This window comes from Cupressus sempervirens, chromosome 11, assembly GCF_028749045.1.
Source record: "Cupressus sempervirens isolate cs-2001-9-10 chromosome 11, ASM2874904v1, whole genome shotgun sequence".
Classification (NCBI taxonomy): Eukaryota; Viridiplantae; Streptophyta; class Pinopsida; order Cupressales; family Cupressaceae; genus Cupressus; species Cupressus sempervirens.
In genome coordinates this window covers 804,409,840-804,426,801 of record NC_143128.1, presented here as the reverse complement: position 1 = coordinate 804,426,801, position 16,962 = coordinate 804,409,840, and positions in this window count along the sequence as shown.

The following is a 16,962-nucleotide window of genomic DNA, read 5'->3' as shown; positions in this document are numbered from 1 at the left end:
CTGTTAAGGGTTTTGTTAAGGCTTTCTCACCCTCAACCTTATAGGAAGCTATCAAAAGAAGCTTGCAACTTGAAACTTGCATGCTATGAAACCAGTCACTAATCAAAAAACCCCAAATCTTTGAAAACATAAGGGAAATTTTTAGAAAAAGACTTTCCCAACACTACCACCAAAATATGTGATAAATGTGGCAAAATAGAAGGTAGATGAAGAGACTAGGAGTGAATAACGAAGGAAAAAGCTTTGTTTTACTTGTAGAGAACCATGGGTTCCAGGACACAGATGTTTGGGGAAAGGTCAAGTGCACTATATTGAAGTTACTTCAAAATTTGATTTAGATGAACATGAGGAATTTCATGACACTAAGGAGGAGGTAGAAGAAGAGAAAGAAAAAGAAATCAGCAAGGATGGCACTTTAGTAGCATTATCAGGAGTCCCAAGATACCATCCCTTCCAAATCCGAGGGGTACTAGCAGGGAAAAGGTTGACAGTTCTTCTTGATAGTGGGGCAACTCACAATTTTATTGATGAGAGATTTGTCATGAAAAGAGGGCTTAAAGAAGAAGATTTTGAGGGATTCAATGTTACTATAGCTGATGGATTCACTATGCCTTGCACATGGGTGGTGAAACAACTCAAGATGTTCTTAGGAGATTATGAGTTATGTGATGACTTCTATGTGGTTTGTATTGGGGAGACAGATCTAGTATTGGGTGTTCAATGGTTGCACTCTATTGGAGGCTATTACATGAACCATCAAACTATGGAGTTTAAATTTCATTCCAATGGGAAAGAAGTCATATTGAGAGGCTTATAAAATGGAGCACCTAAGGCAGTCTCTACAAAGAGGATAGAGCAGACTTTTTGAAGAGGACAAGTAGCATGGGCAACAGGAGTCATAATCCATCCAACAAGCTCTCCAAAGAATCAAGGTAATTTCTATTTTGAAATTCAAAATATTCTTGATAAGCATAGTATAGTTTTCAATGACTTGCCTCCAGGATTACCACCAGATAGAGGTGTTGAGCATGTTATAGAGTTAGAACAGGGTGCCAAACCAATTATAACAACCCCATACCACCATCCAAGAGGTTATAAGGAAAAAATTTTAAAAACTATTAAAGAACTCCTAGACATGGGATTGATAAGGCCTAGCTCTAGTCCATTTGCATCATCTGTGCTACTTGTCAAGAAAAAGGATGGTACAATGAGAATGTTGATAGACTACAAGGCTCTAAACAAGAAGACCATAAAAAATAGGTATCCCATATCATGCATAGATGAACTCAATGATGAGTTACATGGTGTTGTATACTTCTCAAAAATTGACTTAAGATCAGGGTACCATCAAATTCGAATGAGGAGTGAAGATGTGGAAAAGACTACTTTCAGATGTAACTATGGGCACTTTGAATTTCTTGTTATGCCATTTGGCCTCACTAATGCACTTGCAACATTCCAATCTTGTATGAATAAGGTATTCAGCCAGCATCTTTGAAAATTTGTTTTGGTATTTTCTGATGATATCTTGATTTACAGTAAAACATGGGAAGAGCATCTAAAGCACATAGACACTATTTTGGGAATCTTGGAGTAGAAATCCTTCTATGCTAAGCTATCTAAATGTGAGTTTGGTTTGATAGAGATCCTATATTTGGGACATATTATAAGTTCTAAAGGAGTATAGGTTGATCAACAAAAAATTCAGGCAATTTTGGATTGGCCTCCACCCACTAATCTTACATAGTTGAGAGGTTTCTTTGGGTTGTGTAGCTACTATAGGAGATTTGCCAAGATATTTTCTCAGCTTGCTACACCCATGACTGATTTGACAAAGAAAGGAGCTTTTGTTTGGACAGAAGAGGCACAAAAGACATTTGATAAGCTTAAGGAAGTAATGAGTTCATGCCCTATGCTTGCAATTCCAGATTTCTCTTTACCTTTTGTTGTTGAATGTGATACTTTTGGAGAAGGTATAGGGGCTTTCCTAACTCAAAGGGGACATCCAATAGTATTTGAGGGTAGAAAATTAAATCAATCAGAAAAAGGTTACTCCATCTATGATAAGGAAATGTTGGCAATCATGCATGCACTTCATAAGTTTAGACAATATTTGGTATGTGGGAGATTCATTGTAAAGACAGACCATAATAGCCTCAGGTTCTTCTTGAACCAAATGGATTTGAATGATTGTCAACAAAAATAGGTAAGAAAATAAAAAGCTTATGATTTTGATATTGAATACATGAAAGGAAAGAATAATGTGGTTTTTGATGCTCTCTCAAGAAAGCCCACTTTGTGTTCCTTAACATCTATCTTTGCTGATTGAAAACTCCATAATTTCAAAGTATGCTAAAGATTCCTTTGCCACCAAGATTTTGGATAAGTTACTGGATGATAATAGGTACAAGGTTGTTGATGAATTGATTTATTACAAGAATAGGATCTTCTTAGTGCCAGGATCAAAAACTAAGGAGAGGATATTGAGGGCCTTTCATGACACACATTTGGCTGGTCATGAGGGATACTTCAAGACATATAGGAAAATTTGAGAGTAGTTTTCATGGAAGTGTATGAAGGAGGATGTGCTTAAACACATTAAGGAATATATGGTATGCCAATAAAGCAAGAGTGAGCAAAATTTTCCTGCAAGGTTGTTGCAACCACTTCCTATTCCTAAACAAAAATGGGAAAGTATTTCCATGGACTTCATCACTAGGTTGCCCAAGGTTCAAGGTAAGGATTGCATATATGTGGTGGTAGATATACTAACTAAGTATGCACATTTATTTCCTATCACATCTAATTTCAAGGCATCACAAGTGGTCGAATTGTTCTTCAAGGAAATTTTTAGATTACATGGCTTGCCTATAAACATTGTTAGTGACCGGGATAGTAGATTCCTCAGCTCTTTTTGGAAGGATCCCTTTCATTTGGCAAGAACTAAACTCACTCCCAGTACTAGCTATCACCTTCAAATAGATGGACAAACAGAGATAGTTAACAAATGGATAGAGGGATATTTGAGGAACTATGTTTCAAATCAACAACATGCTTGGGTGAAATGGTTACACCTAGGGGAGTATTGTTACAATACATCTCATCACATGTCTATTGGTATGCCTCCTTTTTGTGCTATTTATGGTTATGATGCCAATTTTTTTGTTGATCTAATACTTTCTGATAGCAGAGTACCTATAGCAAGTGATTTTGTCAAACAAAGCCAAGACATAATAAGGTCCCTCAAGGATAATCTACAACATGCACAGAACCAACAAAAGTTATATGCTGATAGGAAAAGGATTGAAAGATCTTTTGAGGTGGGAGATTTGGTATTTTTAAGGTTGTAGCCATATAAGAAAAGCACCTTGAAGAGGAGTGAGGAAGAGAAACTCAAGCCAAGGTTCTATAGGCCTTATAAGATCATCAAGAAGGTAGGAGAGGTAGCTTATAAATTGGAGCTCCCACAAAATAAAAAAATACATAATATTTTCCATGTATCTTTCTTGAAGAAGGTTCTAGGCCAGAAAAACATAGTATCTATAGAATTACCACCTCTTTATGATGAAGGAAAATTAATTTTGATACCAGAAGAGATTTTGGATACCAGAGAGAAAAGATTGAGAAACAGGAGCACCATAGAGCATTTGGTCAAATGGAAAAGATTACCACTAGAGAATGCAACTTGGGAAGGAGCACATATTATTGAGAATTCCAACCTTCATTTCTTGAGCAAAAAAAATATTTGGGAGGGGAGGACTTGTCATGTCCCCTTTTCAAATAATTAAAAATAATAAACTTTGCTAAGGCAGGAAGGTTCCAAAAAAATGATGTTTCGGCAAAAGGGACAAATCTTTGGAAACCCATGGACTAATAAAATAAATTATTATTAAATTATATTTTATTAACCCCTCTTAGATGTGAGTTAGGTTTATTCCCTCTTTTAAGGGGTTTGGAGACATTTTGGGCTGATTCCAGAACTTGATGTTTGCTGATTTCTTTGTTATTCTTCAGAGGCTGCCAAACCAGTGGAGAAGGAGACCCAAGAATGAGAGTTTTTAGGTTTACAAGAAGGTTAAGGATGGAATTTTTAAGCCATTCCATGTGCATTCTCATATAGAGTTTTCCTTTGTGCTGAACAGTGCAGATTTGTGGGTTTTCGGGTGTGATTTTTGTAAGAGTTTGGTGTTTTCGGTTGAGTATTTCATATCAGTTTGGGTTGCTACTGTATATCATACATTTAGATGTTAACATAGATCTAAATATATTTATTTTGTCATTATTATACTTCTATGATAGATTATCAGTGCATTTGTGGTGTTTTTTGCTATTTTGTGTTGTCTTCGGGAGCTCGATGAGCATTATTTTTGCCCTCCATTTGGGAGCTATTGTGTAAATGTTATACAGATCTAGAAATTTAATTTTGTAGGATTTTATGCTGCTGAAATTTATATAAAAAATTTCCACTTTTAGATTTATTAATAATATGTGAAGCTGTGAAGTTTTTGGCACTATTTTCGGCATACCTGATTTGGGGTTTATTGAGAAATTGGTAGATTTTTGAAATATTGGTTGTTTGATCTTAAAGATCTGATTATAAGTTTGAAATATCATACAAAATCAGTAAAGGGACATTTCGCCCCCCCTTAGATTTTACTTCCCTATTGTATTTCCAACACTGTATTAGTTGACGATAGTGTTGGTGTTTTGAAATGTTACAGTTTCAAATTATCTTGATGAGAACAAGATACATCTAGGGGTAGCTACTTACCATTTTCAACATACTCTTTTAGAAATTAGGCCAAAAATAATGCTAGACCCTTCTTTACTTTAGGCTTTGCAAAACCTAGGTGGGTGGACCTGTAAATTTTTCATATGGTACTAATTGTCAAAAGTATACACTAAATCTAAACAAAGAAGATAAAATCCTTGATCTTCTAACACTAATGTAAAGATCCTAGACATGAAATAGCTAATAAAATGGCCTAAGAATTTGATAAGATAAGTGAGGGTATCCTTTTTAGTTCCTTCAACATTAAAGAGAAATATATTAGGTTAATGATGTTGATTTCAAAAAAACCTCAAATATGCAGTAGTAAGAACAAGTTGACCATGTAGTTGATTAGTGCCTTATCTATTATGTAATTCCACGAATCACACACATACATCGATGATACCAATGACATATTCCATACATTAAGATATTAGATCTATCTAATCACTTTGTGAATTAGACATCAGTGTTCATAAAGACCTCATTCTCATGAAATATCCTTCTAAAATAACTAGCAACCCTATCAAATATATTAAGCATTTACTTGGCCTTTCATTCCAACAAAAAAATATATTAGAAATACAACCTTAAAGGGATGCAAATAGGTCTTAGTTCTTTGTCTTTAAACCACATAAGATTTCATGTTATAGTGATAGGAGATGAGAATTAGAATGAAACTAAGGAGATTCTTGCTCATTGTATTCATTTCATTGAAACTATACATTCATATGCATGTAAAATAATTTATAAAACTACTAAAATAGATCAGAACTAGCTATATTAGCTTAACTACCATTGTTCACACAAGAGAAATATGTCGAAGAATGGTATCACAGTCATGAAAACATATCAAGAACTGGAACCCTGGTCTCACAAATCTAAGAAAACTCAATATTGGAACCCTTACAATGAATCAAAAAGAGAAAGATATAGGAGAGGAATGTATTCTCATTTTTAATTTGGAAGTGACATATGTGCACTTGAATTCTCATCCCCTATTATTGTAAAAAATCACTCATCTTTTTACCCATAAAATCTAATATGATTTTCATCATTATTCTACAACAAACTTGGAAATATCTCTTATGAATGATGAAAACCCTTGTGTCACCAAAATATCTAAAATTATGATAAAACATCTACTTAACTAACTTAGATGATGAAAAAATTCAACCCTAAGTACATTTTTACTACCTTTTATACACATTCAGTTCATCACCTTGCTAGAAACAAAATCTAAACTTTAATACTTGAATGTGGTTGCAAACTAAGTATGTGGGAAAAAAACCTTGTATAACCTAAGCAAATGGCTTCCTATGCAAAAGAAAACTCCAAAAATGAAAAGTTTGTCCTTTCTTGATTCTGATGATATATAATACTTCTATATTTTCTTATCAAAAATGCCCATAATACTATTTTGAAAATATGCACTTGTCATGGCTCTATGATTGAATTTCATTTCTCAAAAATTTAAAAATTCCTAAAGTTTAAAACTTTAGCTTATTTCCATTTTGAATTTAAAAATTTTGCATATGATTTATGGATAAAATAATAAAATATTGATTTTTTTCTATTTTGGATTTTTCCATTTTTTCCATTCAAGTCAAACCCATTTTGACTAGGCTAACACATGTCAACATCTCATTGGTTAGACCTCTACATTGTCATGTGGCACCCTTTAATTGTTCCCACCTCTCACACTACCATGTGGTAGCTTCTCATTGGCTCTTGAATTATATCAATTAGTGCCACATCATCCTCCGCCTGATGCTTGCCACATCACTACCGACTAGAGCCCACTACCATGTGTTGGTTTGTTGCATTCCCACATGCATAGTCAACAATTTTTCACTATGTATGTGGGAATGTGCCCTTCCAACACATGTTCCACTATGACATGTTACCATCTTGGTTTTTGTGCCATGCTAGAATGTCTCTAATACATGTCACCTCTAGGTTCATCTGTTGGTACCATGTCATTTCCACTTGTCAACATGTGGTTGGTCCAAAAATTATACTTCATCGCTACATCAACTCTCCACATCAAAATTTGGGTTCAAAATTACCTCATGGTACTCTCCAGCTTGCCTAGGCATACCACATGCATGCAACATACAAAAGTGGTCGTCTCTTTAAGAAACTTAACTATAAAGACCTTGGGTATATAAAAATTGAAAAATGAAGCTGCCCACTTAGTGTGAGATTAAAACCTCAAGTTTTTTTTTTATTTCTCTTGTGCATGTAAGAAGAAAAACTCATCATTGCCCCTTTGTCCTTCTTTTCACTTTACTTGTCAGTTAGATTTCTCCTATGGTGGATACATGTTCTTTGCACTTTCCTTAGGTGGCATGCCATGCTAAACAACTTATCACTTTCCAAGTGAACTTGGCTCTGGTGGATCCTTCTCATAGCTGGTCAAATGGTGGAACAAGACTATAGTGTTTCAATACATATAATTGTTAGCAATCCCACCTCAGCACTACTTTAATTCTCTCTTCCCTACACCATGGAGTACACTCCTCGAATCACATTTCTTGCTATCCTTGCACCACTGATTGAGAAAAATATTTACTTCTCAACTTGTGAATTTGTAGTAGATTGGAATAATAGTAGATTGGAATAATAATTTAGTTTTTTATCATATGCACTCTATCCCTTCAACATTTATAAAGGTGTCTCCTAATCACAACACCCAAATTCTATGCAAGAGAAGAGATATTCCACTCTTCTTTGGAAAATTTCAATTTGAAGTATATTCATTTTAAACATTATGCCTAATTTTCCTACTATACTAGTGAGTATCGCTCATGAGGTTGAGAAAATACTTTGCATCAACAACCTTGCTTGAAATTAAGTTTAGTTGTGGATTAATCAAAATATTTTCTTTGGAAAATGTTTTCTCTTTGGGCACATCTACACAAGAACTACCTTCCACATTTCATATCCACAATGTAATTCACCTCACTCCAATTTAAGACTTACACCACGGTTAGTGTCTTAGGGTACTGGCAGCATAGGAGATGGGGACACCATAGGCTTGGGCTTGCTCCCATAAGACATCCACTTAAAATATAGATGCTCTACCACATAAATCTTTCCTCACACTATTTTACAAAGGATCATCCTTAGTCAATTTGTACAAACCACTCTCCAACACTACTGGTCAATGTAAAAAGTTGATAATCATGCATTCCCAATCAACAATATTTTCCCAAAACAAAAGTAGCTAGCAAAATCCTTGTGGTCTTTTCCTCCCTCCACTATCTCTTTGTGAGCATAAACTCTATCAAACATTTTGAGAGTCAACAATAAAGTGAGTAGTCCCTTTCAAGCTCAAATGCATAATAATCACTCTTATTTCTTTATCTAAGAGGAACTTAATGGTTTCATCCTTTGAAATATTCAAGAAGTGTCAATGCACCATCATTCGAGGCTTGAATTCTCTTTTTACAAGCTCCCTTCCATTCTCTTTATTTTACCAAAATTAGTTATGCCTGACCAAAGAATGACTGAGAAAACCAATTGCTAGTCATCATGTTTTACCAAGTTAATTGACACTATAGGAACATGTGTTTTATTAAGCAATACAATACAACACCAACATGTTCAATGGTTGAGAAGAAAAATGTGGATTCCTCAAATTCTTTCTCTATGTGTTTTTTAGATTCTCTTATGGGTGTTAGAACTAATACTCAAGGAAGCTTTCTTGTTCTCCTTCATTGATTAATTTCTTCACTATATTCAGCTAGTGTATCTTTTGTCACTTAGCCCTCTTCATCTATTTGGAAAAGAAAAGGATGATATATGCATAGTATAACACTTTAGTGATTGATATCATTATAATACATTTTTTTGAAACATCCTCCTCATACTTCAATGGTCAAAATGAAAATAATTTTCCCAATATAAATTTAATAACATTTTGAATCCCTTTAGTTGAAACATTTCCTGAAGTTAGTCAGGCAACAAGGCTAGTTCGGCTAAAAATAATTGAACTGAAACAACCAAACTCACAAAATGATTCAATGAGCACAAAAATTGATTATACTCAAATTTAACCCTTATTGCATCACAAAAATATCAATTAAGCACATTTTACCATTTATCTATAAATTTGCCAATTTAGTGCCAAAGGGTCCTCTGATTGGCCTTAAAAACTAACCAAAACACTTGACCAAGCTCTGAAATCAAACCTATAGATTCTTTGTTCTACATTCTTTCACCCTACTAATCTTAGTCAAAAGATATTGCCTATCAAATTTTCCTTCTCAGAACTTCTTGCAAGAAAACATGTTAGATTTGACTTTGAAAATAGGGCAAACTAATACTTGGGGGCATGGAAAATTGGGGAATTGGTTCACTATTTCTAGGAGAGTATAAATCTAGGATTAGGCTCAAAATGAATAACTAGAAACATTTGGTAAGAGGTCAAAGTGGGCTACTTGGATTTTTAGAACTAGAAACATTGGTAGAAAAGTAACTTTTGCAAACGGAATGGTTCTAGGAAAGTGTATAGACATGTTCATCAAGATTTTCAAATTGGAACCCTTAAAGAGTTTTTAGAGTAGAATGTGGTAGTACCATCCATTAAATCTCACCTATCATAGATTTAAAGTTATGACATCCCAAATAGGGGTAGCAACCAATCTACATTTTACGACACTAGTAAAACTTTATAAATAGCATCTAGAATAGCATTTGAGAATTGACAAAATGGAATTTTCATAAAATAAAAATTGAAACATAGAAATTATCTGACCTCTAAAATTCAATGCAAAAATAATTTTCTCATTTTGGTAATTAGGTTAAAAGTTATAAGAAGTCAAACAGGGCCTCCTAGAATTCTAAACAATTTGCATCAACATGACAACAATAATTGATTGACTTTAAGGGATTCAAAACCTATTCAAATCATATCAAAATGACTTGAAATATGAAACATAGGTTCTTTGATATGGATTCAAAAAACAACCAAATTGGTGATTCATGAAACATTATTGGATGCAAGATATTCTAATGCAAACAAAGTCTCCTGCTACTATTTGACATAGGCAAAAATGTAAATTTGAACATTTTTCAAAATGGAACTTCACAGAATGACTTGGAATTGAAATTTATCTCCATGGGATGATTGGATATTTTGAATTCAAGGTTTTAGAAACCTTAAACACCTCTTAGGCCTCAAATATACATTTCGGTATGTTGGCCTGAATTTTTGTATAATAGGTTTCATCTTGCGCAGATAAAATTTCAGGTTGTGATCCTTTAGTGGTGATTAGGTTTCCACCTAAGTTTGTGTTTTTCTTGGGCTAGTCCATTTTTCCTTTTAAATTTTCCTTGGCGTGAAAATTTTAAAAAAGGGGGGAAGGAAGTTAAGCAGATTTTTTTTTATTCACCTATGTTGAAACTGTTGTATTAATCCTTGTGAAAGTTTTTTACCTCACTGTTAGATTTCTTGTAAATCTACGGTTGTCGTTGAATCTCTAAAGAAAAGTGCTTAGAAGTAAAGCATAGTGAGTTGGTGACGTGACGAGATGTGTAGGTGGTCATCGAGAATAATAAACTTGGCATCCAAATTACTCTAGCAAGTCACTAAGTCGCTATCAAAATATACAAGCAAGTTGCCGGTAGTGACATAGCGAGGATGAAATCATCGCTAAAGGCCGCCTTCTTTTATGACCAAAAATGATTCAAAAAGTCCTGAAAATTCTTTGCAAGCTGTGCTACTTTTCTTGGTGCTTGTTTTCTAGTGGGTTGTTGCATCGCTAGCCGAATATTGTTGTGTTTTGCTAGTAGCGACATAACGACTGACCCAAAAGTCAAAAACACAGCAAAACCTAAGATAAAGGATGATTAACATATATATGTGTATGCCAGCACATTATGCCAGCTTAGCAATAGTGGTACCGTGGACCCACTTCCTAGGAATGTAATACAAGGCTTTTTGACCGTGAGATTGGGCAAAGATCAAGGGTCATCAGCAGCTCACTATGAAGAAGTGCTCAGAAGTTAAGCATAGCGAGTTAGCGAATGATGGCCCACCATTAATTCCTTGAAAAGTTGTTTCAAATGTATGCCACATGATTGACATAAGATCAAAGGTTATCACTAGCTCACCATGGAAAGATTCTTGAGGTATAATTATAGCGAGTTAGCGACGTGATGACACATGTTCGTGGTCATCCATGGGGCCAGTCTAAAGCACTAGCATTGATGGAAAGGTACAGGTGGAGCTATTCTATTGGTTTGATTGCAAATATGTTTGTAAGGAAATGAGCTAGCTTAGTTGTCATTACCAGATTGCAAGTTTTTCCAAGAATTGACGGCACAAGTTTTAAAAGAAAAAGGGAAGTGTGGTGACATTCTATCCCATGCATTTATGATGAATGAAGACTTCGTGTGTGAGAAAAAAGTAGAGTATAATCTATAAGATTTTCTTTTATTATTTATTACAGTCCACTCTAGCAAAGATTTCATTTTCTCTGAGCATAGGCACTCATCAATCATGTTGTGATTAAGCATTGGTGAAGACGTGAAAATAGTTTCATATCTATTTGAAAGTAGTTGCAGAAGTTCAAAGGAGAATAATTTTGGCAAAATCAAGTAAGTACTCAATCATAACCTCTATAACATTCCAATTCCCATTGTTACAATCAAGATGCCTCCTAAGAAATCATTCTCTGGGCAAGTTAATTACATGAATAGGAACATCCACGATGATTTCCTAGAGTTTGCACAGGTCAAAAGATTAATTTCATTAAGTCCTAGGCTTAAAATTGCTGATGGCTTGTATGACAAGGGGAACTAGGTAAGGGATGCAGTAAGCAATTAGGCTGGCCTTGTTTTGTTTAAAAGGTGGTTCTTAGAGAGGAATCTATTTGCCCCTCACGCTAATATATGGAATTTTGACTTGGGAAAGTTAGTAGTTCCTTTTGTTTTCATGGACTATGACTTGCTAGAAGATATTTCCAAAAACTATGACAAAGCCATTAGGGTTGTGAGAAGAAATGATGGTGTGCCTCTAGTGTCAATTAGCCCTGAAAAAATTAGAGAGGTTTTCCACTTAGAACCATTATCAGATTTCCATGTGCCAATCAATTTTCTGGAATTAGAAAAGGAATACAAAGTGAAAAGATATATAATTAGGGGAGGTGCATTGAGGGCACACATTGGTACCATAGGAACTCTGCCAGTAATAACTGCAGCCTCTAAAGAACCTTTTAAGAAGAGCCTTCTCGCTTCTCGGTCTGTAGAGATATACAGTACCCTGTGCCATGTTCTTGGTGAGGATGAGAAAGATTTCATGCCCATTTACCTTATGTATATGATGATTCAAATTGCCTCTTTCAGTGTAGATGTCATTTTTGATTTTGCCTCCTTTCTAGCTGAAGAAATTCACATCGGTTTGGTTGGAATTGCAAGAGGTAAGGTGGAGAAAAATTTTGGCCACTATTCCTTATTAATGCATATGTTATTGTTCAAAGGGGTGACATATTTTGGTAATGAGATGAAATTAAACAGAGAAGAAAATGGGCAAACATTGCCAGTCTAGTTGTGGAGTGCAGAGATGACTTGGGATGCAAATAAAGCCAGTTTTGTCAGATTTGATAGATATTTTTCCTCTAAATTGAGATGTCTATTTTTGAGTAATAATCCTAGAATCCCTAAAGTATTAATGAATCTCATAAGACCTATGGATAGCCCCCATAATTTGAAAGTTTCACACAATTGGGGAGATATTATTCCATACCCTGTTTCTACAGTTTTCAAAATTTATGGTTTTAAAGGGAGCCCTCATGTCTTGCCTTACCAAGTGCCCCTAAAGATAGGGATGGAGGAAGTCTTATGGCAACTAGGAGGAGTAGAGGAAATGTTCTTGTTAAAGAGGCAGCTAGGGTCAATTTTCCCTACCTACACAGTGGCCCATTAGTTTGTGATTACTAAAGGAGGATGGCTCTTTTCGTAAAAAATTTTGGAATAGTATATGATGGTTGTCTCCCACCCCCATTTTTGTGATTCTAAGGGATTTTTCAATCAGACTTTGAGGCATAGGATCAAGCTAGGACCGGTAAAGCATGATTCATATTAACCAGAAGACATTATAAGAAATGAATTTTCTTTACAAGAACAAGAAACTAAAAAAAAAATGGAGAGTTTACTCCAGGGTCCTAGAATTTATCCATTGTTTTGATCAAAATTATAGTCCTTTAGACAATGCTAATACAGAGGCTGACAGAATAAATAAGCTCATAAATAACTTCCCTGCAATAATGGAAACCATAAATAAGAAGAAACAAATTTTTATTAATTCTTCTCCTGATAAGGCTAGAGAAGCCATGAAGAGGTTAGCCTTCACTCCTAATATAGGCGTTGGTCAAATAATTGTACAGGAAAAACCTGGTTACGCTATAATTCAGAATAAAAGGGCTCCTATAGATAAGGGCAAACAAATAATGGGACCCACCAGTATAGTTTTGGAGGAGAGACCTAATGAGCCTAGCCCAAAGAGGTAGAAGGTAATAAGAGAAGGGAGATCTCAAGCTGAGGAATATTCACCCACCCAATCTCCTTTAAGAATTGGAGAAGAGCAGCTCATAGGTGAGCAAGTTGAAGAGATTGGATCACAAGGAGGTGTTTTTATTACCCAAGTAGAATTAGATGAAGGTAACCCTCTAGAGCCTCCTCTCCCAAGTTTGAATCTAACAAGAGCTGAATATAGAGGCAGGGAATTGGACCCTGTATTAGAACAAGCAAGTCATCAATTTTTTACTAATGACAATTTTGTAAAATCAAGAGCTTTTCAGAAATTTGCATGGAGAACAAACATGAACATCTTTGAGGAGAAATGTAAAAGGATGAAGATAGAGCATCCAAAAATGGATGAAACTTCCATACAAAACTAGATTACAGAAGAAATAATGAAGGAATTCCAGAACATTACTCCTAAAGAAGGAAGGCAAATGGTAAAAATCTCTAACATATTATTGTTGCCAAATTGGGATATTGCAGATGCCTTAATATTCAATTCTATTTCAAGTAAATTAGAATTGCAAGACCCAAGTAAAAAGGATTTCCAAGGAATTGCATTCATTGAGGATCAAGCTGCTTTGATTAGTTGGTCATTGAAAAAAGGACCTAGAGCCACATCATCGCAACCAGATGAGTTTGGATTGACAAGAAACATAGTTGTAAGAAGGGTTGCTAACACCTCCCATGTACAGGCAGCCTATTGGAATGTGGAGTCTTCCTAGTTTCTTTTGGCCACTTCTAGGAAGGAGGAATAGGTTGTGTTTGAGTTACAAAGCAAGTATGAGATAGTGGTGGATGCATACAACAAAGATGTAAAGAGGAGGATTGAGCTTGAAAATAAGCTATTGGAACAATCCACTAGGCCTAGAATAACCTACCCTTATCCCCTTGTAGAACCTTTTAAGTCTACCCCCCTCATTGAAATGCTAGATACACCTTAGGGGCCACGATATTACACTATTGAGGAATTCAAAGAAGAAAAGTCTAAACTATGGGCCTTACATATAGAGTTGGAATCTAAGTATGAAGATAAACTAAGAAAAGCTCTTACATATTTGGGAGACAAAGTTGAATGGCCATTAATCCATCATCAATTGGTTAGGGTGATTAACATTTGGGAGGAATTAAAAGGAAATGATGAGGCTCTAAAGCCTATTGTAGATAATTCCCATGATCAGATTGAAAAAATCTTTGATATTGTTTCTGACCTTGCTAACTTTGATAATAAAAGGACATGTTTACAGAAGATAACAATAAATCACTTAAACAAATATAGGAGTCAAAATTTAAAATTATTTCCTCATGCCCTGGATAAGAAAAATAATTTAAAAAGCGAAGAGGAATGGACGAAAGAACTTGATGATGCATTCTATTTAAGAATGAATGAAGTAGTAAATGAAACTGGGCATGCATGGTGGGCCACCAGAACAGAGGAGATGGTGAAAGCCAAAATATTCTTTGATTCTTTAAAATATGATTTCATTGATATTAATAATGTGGCTGATTATGTAATAAAAAAATAGAAGGACATTTTGCAATTCAACTAGCCAGATGATGCATTATTTGATAGGTGGATGGTAGAAATGGCTTCTAGTGAATAGTTGGATGCAGATGAAACTAATAGTGATAACGTGCAGGATGAGGAATTTCAAACTATTGATACTATCATTTCTCAAACCCAATAAGAAGAAGAAGACAAGAGAAACCTATCATTTTTAGTTACAAACTCGGGACCACAGGATGCTGATAAGGCTAGAGAGGAGGACATGATAGAAGTTGTTCCTGCCACCCAAGATAAAGATGAAGAAAGCCTATGGGTGGAAGTTAATATGCCATCATTAGAACGAGCTTCATCATTGGCTAATTTGGTAGTACCTATATAGAGAAAATAGATCAATAACTAATCAGCAACACAAAATCGTATAACAAAAGCTGACTCACTTAAAAGAATGTTTTGATCTGGACATCTTCTATTACCCGCATTTTGTTTTTTTGTGGTAGGTGTATGTAAATATTCTTTGTAAAGGACACCTATCATTTCTTTTAGCCTGGAGCTTGTTGCATCTCACACTATTTAAGTGAGATTCCAAGGCAAAAGAAGGGTCCAAATTCTATTTTTCTAGGTAATATGCTTAGTCTATTTTTGGTCCAAATTTTGAAAGCAAGTTTATAATGTATTTTCTCTGTCAATTATCTAAGAATACATAAATATAGAATGAGCTATGTTTCTTTCTGAAGGTCATTCTGAGTCTATTGTAAATGATATACCATTTTCAAAGAAGATGAATACAAATTGTGAACTATCCCTGCATTATTCTTTTTTGAATCTTGTCTCCTTCCAATTACTTGGTTGTCTTGATATTATATAAGTAAAGGCTTGTGCAATTGAATGCAATCTAGTTAGGTTGTATACCTATTTATCATTGCTGTTAATTAAATGGATTAAATAAAAGCTTTGATGAATGTGATAAGGTTTCTTTAGTAGAGGAAATGATTTTGAATGATGGATTCTAATAAGAATTGTTAATAGAATTTATTGTAAGGAAAAAAACTAGATCTAAGAACTTACTATAGACTCTGAACCCCAATGGATTAGGCACTAATCAAATTGATTCAACTGAAAGAGAAATATATCATAAATGGTTATCAAAATGCAGCATTAAATCAAATTTTACTTTTATTTCATGTAGATCTTCAAAGGCTGGCCAGTACTTGTTTGCATGGAATGTTTTAGCTTCAGTTAGCGACTATTGTTAAGAACATCTGTAGATCTATAGAAGAATTCTTGGCCATATCTATTTTATGGGATGTGTTTATCAAGTTAGTAAAGAATTATGTATATTTTTGAGGATTTTTGAAATGAGAATCAGAATGAAACTAAGAATAATCCTCATACAGTTGTTCCAGTTTTGAATCATCCCTAGGTATACCCACCCTGGTTTTGCAGAGCCAAAAGAGTAGAAAACCACCTGTGGTTTTGTTGAAGTTGGGTCCAGATACTTTGCATATGCAATTGTTAATAAGAAATGGCTAGTCTTTATATTGTGTATGTACTGTCATTTTGGTATTAAGAATTTTGTTACTTAGTAGTTTTAGTGCATTTTAAAACACCAAAAAAATGGTGACTCTGCTGGGGAGTTGTCCAACACATCTGCGAGAAAGTACTGCAGTTTCTTTGGTCCTGTTGTGTACATGTGTGTCATGTTATCTAAGTTTTGCTTGTGGTTATAAGGGAATCTTTTAGTGAAAAACCTTGAGAATTTAAAGAAGATAAAGCCCAAGTACCATTGCTACACACTGATGTATCCAGCCTATCCAAGTGTCTTATCTAACAAGAAAGAGTTGTAGTCTTACGAATTAGTAATTGGTCTATCTGTGCCAGATATTTTTGTTTCTACTTGTGTATTGTTTTCCTTGAGTTAGCAAAAGTTTCATTACATATTTTCCCGAAATAGGGTGGCAACTCAGTCAAGGTTTTGAAGCTAGTGCTTGTTGTAATAGAAGGTGAATATGGCTGACAAGAGAAAGAACACAAGAGCTTACATGAGAGCCAATCCTGATGTATCAATGTATACTGATCTACCCCAAGGTGGTAGAAAGGATCAAAATAAGAAGAAGACAGATCTGAATCCCACTTGGAAACCTAGAGGCAATCCATC